The sequence below is a fragment of the Protomyctophum parallelum genome (genome assembly GCF_964188405.1).
Source record: "Protomyctophum parallelum genome assembly, chromosome: 11".
Lineage (NCBI taxonomy): Eukaryota > Metazoa > Chordata > Actinopteri > Myctophiformes > Myctophidae > Protomyctophum > Protomyctophum parallelum.
The window spans coordinates 22,573,642-22,579,641 of NC_139707.1; positions in this window are offsets into that span (position 1 = coordinate 22,573,642).

Here is a 6,000-nt window from a genome sequence, read left to right on the forward strand (position 1 = left end):
TAATATGTCCCACTACCCTCCACTCAATATTCCAGTTATTAAAAGGTTACTGAGCTTACCTATTACCTAATAGGTAACTCTGGCCGATAGGTGAAACCGGTTTTGCCGACTTGACAATGGGGGCATTTGTGCTGTGCTAGTGTGGTTGGCTACAACAGACATTTGCATGCACAGGGGTGAGGTGCTGCCAAATGTATCCTTTGTTGTTTTCCTTTTTCTTCGCCAACGTCTTTCAGAAGCTAGACTGGGCAAGATCTGAATTGACTGGGCTTCTGACTGTGTGTGTGTTCGTCCGTCCGTGTATAGCTAATCTCTGGCACCGTTGGCCCGTCCGATGCCAAACTTTACACACACACTCCCTGGATGTCAACGACGAACCTCTGCCCCAACGGGGCCACAACGGGCTGTTATAGCGCCATGAGGCCGACTTTTGCTAAACACATTTCTGTAGATTACTCGTACACATATTCCATCCCCATTGGCTAAGATTGCCTTCCAAAGTTTGTTTTGAACAAAATACCTCAAATCTTAACACAGCGTGCGATTTCCGTGCAATTATGCACACACATTCCCACTAGGCAGAGGTAGAAATGCCACTTAAACATTTTCACATCTGTCTGTTATAGCGCCACCTTTTATATTTTTCTTTATATTACTCGCACAGATTATATCCATACATCACGCAAATCGGTATACACTATCTCTATAGCCAGAATACGTATGCATGGACATTATGTATGAACACAAAAACATAATATAAAACAAGGATAGACAAGATAAACATATAAAAATAAAAATAAATCAAATTAAAAGTTTTAATTAGTTTACACGACCAAACAGGCAGCATCATCAACCGTATCATGACATGTATACTAAGACAGTAAACAATCAAAAGGGCATTGCCTGACCATGGATCACATCAAGGACCTGCTGTCACAGACTTTGCCTGTCTAGCTCTTGTTTTTCTATGTTATGTTCTACTTGTTTTGATTCTATGTTCTGTTTATCTAGCTGTTGCATGTCTATGTTCTTGTTCTAGTTGTTTTGGTTCTATGTTCTTGTCTTCCCCATGTGTTTCCCATGTGTAAGTCAGTCCTTGTCGGTTCATTGTTTAGTGTCACTCTGTATTTGTGATTTCTGTCCTGTTCACCTGTTTAAATAAAATACCCAACCATGGGTTTTGATCACTACTCCTGCCTGGCTGTCCTGCATTTGGGTCCTCACCACCACCACCACCACCACCACCACCAGATCGTGACACCTGCAACATGACTGAGGAACACGTTCCACTTTGAATCATATTTATCTAACTGATTATTCATCTTAAAAGATAACTTCTCCAAAGCAGCCACAATACCAAGCTGAGTGAACCATACTGTACATGTGCTGGAGGCACATCCTCAGAATTCCATTCCTTAACAATGATTTTCCTGCCCACTATTAATGCTGTATGAATCCAGTCAGCTAGAGGTGTGGGGAGGTGTTTTAATGGCGATGGATCACCCAGAATAAACAGAGCAGGTGTATCCGAACCAAGGTTTCTGAACCAAAGTTTTGGCCCGAAAAACTCAGTTGATTACTGTCTCTCCCGGGCCTGACATCAGCACTTTTCACTTGGTGATCAATTATGCCCGCATGGCTGCCCACTGAGCCTACAGTTGGTCGATGTCCAGGTTGACTGTGCCTGTGTTTCCCTCTTGTATGAAGTCTCTCCACCCGTCAACCCCGCCTTGTGTAACCCATGCGGCAAGTTTAGACTCAATCCACGGTCTGTCACACACGCAGATAGACCCTCGCAGAAACTGGTTGCAGTGAAGTTATATGCGGCTCAAATACTGCCATATGAAATCTGCCTTCACGTGTTCCAGGTGATTCCAGGAGTTCCAGGAGATTCACGCGTTCCAGGTAGGGTGTTCTGGACCTTGATCGGATTGGATTCTTGGACTCCTTAGGCTCACATGTCAGCGCCAGTATTTGTTGAATTCTAGGGGGGGGTGGAAGATAGTGGGTCAACATCGTTGCTGTCATCGTTGCTGTCTGTCAGCATCTCCTCTCCATGTTTGAACTTTACAATTTGTTTCTGAAATTAATGCCCCAGTCATACAAGCGTGTTTTCAACTGGTGAAAATAGGCAATCTACAATATCGGCTATTTTCACTATGAATAGCAGTGTATAACCTTTTAAATAGGCATAATAATAAAAAAGGAACGGTTTTGTACATATGAGGTTTTTCACCCGACGGCGACACTGACAATATCAGTTTGGATTCCTTGACGAGTTATGTGATGTCTCTGTCTAATGACATGTGGCTGTGCTTGTGTGGCCTTGAAAAGAACAATGTTGCAAATCTATTTGTTCCCGCAATTTGCAAACACTACAATTCTATACCATAAAAACATACTTTTACCACTTTCAAACTGGCACACCTATTTGGGCATATTGGGTTATTTTATACTATCCTACCTAAAATTAAGTCACAATGATCCATATCTGCTAACATTGATATTCTCAATAATTGGTGCTAGAACAATTACCAGTAGTAGGCCAACATACTTCATGACACTTGGTTTGGAATATGTTTTCTTTACAATCAACTTGTCTCCCCTCCAACTAATCCATTGTTGACGTGGTAGATGAGATGGTCTGTGTTTATGTAATATGAATAATTTTTCAAGTGATTGAAGTAATCTATCTGTTGGCTTTACTGTCAACAAACCCTCAAATCTCCAGCACCCAGCTGTAGTGTGTGTGTGTGTGTGTGTGTGTGTGTGTGTGTGTGCTGCGTGCGTGAGCGCTCTGCGTGCATGCGTGCACGCACATTTGTGCCTCAATTTACTGCCTATAAGTACTTGACTCATGGAAAAGGACAGACTACTGTTACAAACCATCAAGAGGTAACACACACTTGGAGAGGGCACACACTCTGTCACACCCTATACAAAGCTACAGTAAACATGCACACATGTTGGCTGGAGGCTTGACAGCACACAAGTACCTTCACGTGTGGCCATGTCATTTTTCCCCACCGATGATAATTAGCATTTATATAATGCTCGAGATTTGCATCTAGGCAGCTAACACAGACTATCAGACACATAAAGATGGGACATGTATCCTGCTGTGATGACTGTGCCAACTGTCCAACCTCTGCACTAGCCCATTGAGACAAAGGAGGAGATAGAATAAATGATGTACATGCATCACCCTGCTGGATGGGTCAAATCATGGAGCGTATCATACTAGAATTTCACCGCCCTTCGGGCGTTAACATTTGATACAGGGTTGTTATCTCACGGGACTCCAATCTACAATCCACGGCTTTAACTCAGAGGGTCCATTTGGTTCCATTTGTACAATCTCCGATTTACAGACTTTTACATAATGATGCCTTTTATCATTTCGTTTTTCGGGGGTTGTTTTGTTTTCTTTTGCGGATGTCGTGGGCCAGATTGAGATGGTTCCCGGGCCGGGTTCGACCCTTGGGCCGTATGTTGCCCATGTGTGATAGAATTGCATTTATACAGTAGACTTGGTGTTATCATGGTGGATGTTGAAGTGTGCAGAGCTGAGCTGCTAACTGAAAAGTCAAACCTCAGTCTGGAAGACAAATCATTATGCATGAACAGGTAATTGTATGCATAAAATACACATGAGTAGCCAAGCCCGTGAGAGAAAAGAGGAAGAGAGAGAGAGAGAGAGAGAGAGAGAGAGGGAAATACATTGAATATAAATCCAGCAAATTCAAGCATGAGCTGTCTGCATTTTGTCCATCAATATTTTCACACTGTAAAATCCTGAGTGTGGGATCATAGCATTGTGGTAATACTCCTTCGAGGTACAAATGAATTAACTCTGAGGATTTACTGTGCACACACACATCGCAGGCTTTTCCTAAAGGCCAGCTTTGGCCAGCTGGGAGTGAGAGATTGAAGCTCTCGCACAAATCCCTCTATCTCCTGTCATTTAGGAAGCCACTGACACACAACTCGCTTCTCTCAGTCTGTCTCAATGATATGGGTAATAATCACCACAGGAGAAATCTCCCATTTATGAGTGACATAATCTTTTTTCTCGTTGTATGATGATCTCGAGGACTGTTTGATGGTACGGTACATGTTGTCGGGTGACGTTAAAACACCCTAGACTTAGTTATCTACAGTCAATAAAATCATTACAAATTAATATACAGTATATACTGTAAGCTATATTCATTTGTTTTCACTGAAGTGTTCCTTAAGTATGGAATACTTCCTTACTTTCAAAAGTACTTTCTGTTTAACGTTACATTTTCACATTTCGTTGAGCATGTAAGCTGTTCATAGTCAGATTAAGTGCTTACTGTATATCAGAAACTAACTTTATGTCATAGCCAGTGACCTAACACCATCCTAAATATATTTCAGACTCAGAGACAAACATAGAGATGGTGCAAGCTACCGAATCCCAGATTTAAACCACCATACACAGTAAAATCCTCAGTGTTAATTTATCCATTTGTAACTTGGAGAGTGTAACCGAATGGACCTTTAACGGGTCCATTTGCGTTTGTGCACTCTCTGAGTTAGATGAACATTTGGTGTTTTACTGGGTAAATAAACTACAGATATTATTTGGAAGATGACGGTGTAATTTCGAAAGTATGCAGAAACATTTCAATGAAAGCAGGGAAACAATAATGTGACACCGTGAGTGACACGCCTCTTTGGGAGCTCTTCTTTCCTTCTTGGATGACTGTTTAGCATTTCTTATCTTGCAAGGTCTGGATTTCAGTATGCAGAGTGTTAGTATGTGAGGTACAGTAAGGTTTCCCTGTACAGTATAGGTTCTTATTGCAGTATAGCAGAGTCCCTTTTTGGATCTCTTGACTTCTTCTACCTAATTACCCTGAGAACCTGATTTTGTTTTTCCTTTGGGTGGCATATTTAATTTGCAAGTAATTTAAAAAACAAAGGATGTACAGTATTTCTGTGCCCTGTGGTGCTGATTAGTGACAGAGCAGCATACTGTATCCTCACAGCTGTCTTCCTACTGCCTCTGAGAATGTTGGAGGTAAGCAGATTTTCAACTTTGATGTCACTTAAGTTATTAGTGCCTCTGTTGCTGAAGGCATGCAGGGCTGGTTCTGACTTCATTATTATTATATTGGTCATATTATGACCAATATACTATATGACCAATATACTATATGACCAAAGGACATTCTAGACAAGTGTGTGCTTCAAATGTTCCTGCATCCCATATCCTGCGTGTTCCTTCATGGTTTGTTGAGACCTGTGATGAATAACTTGACTGGTCTACTCTGTACAGAGTCATGACCTTTACTCAAGGGTCCATTATGATTGACATAATTATCCATATTTGATAACATTTTAATAGCAAAATATAAATGAACATGAACAGTCAGTGAAGTTGGCCATGGCAGGACTGCAGTTCTAAAGTCGGCCAGAGGGGAGGACTCCAAACCCAGTCATGGCACAGCTGTTTTTACAGTGCCTTCATAGCAGTGTTTGCATTGTAAAGCTCATTGATTAGAGTAGGTGCATTTATCATACCATAATATATTAATATGAATACTATTTTACTCAGTATTTTACATCTCCAAATCTGTCTCTGTCTTTCTACCACAATTAGATTTTATTTCACTTTTTAATTTAATGGTCAACAATAAATGCATTAAGCTTTTTATAATGATGATGTTAGATTGTGGCTGGTTACCACGAGATTTGGCACTGTAGCCAGACAGTAAAGTATGGCCATTATTTAAACTCTCTCTCTTCTGTTGTGTTCATTATTGTTATTATTGTTCTCTTTTAAGATGAAAAAACTTGGCATACAGCATTGATATTTATAACAAATAAACATTCATTCTAAATATTATTTTACACAGACAATTACATGTTTGAGCTAAGACGATATAGCCTAATTATTTTTCTTTCCCTTGGTCGTTTGGACTGATAGCCTAAACATATTTGTTCAATTGTGACCATACAGCCGCTTCT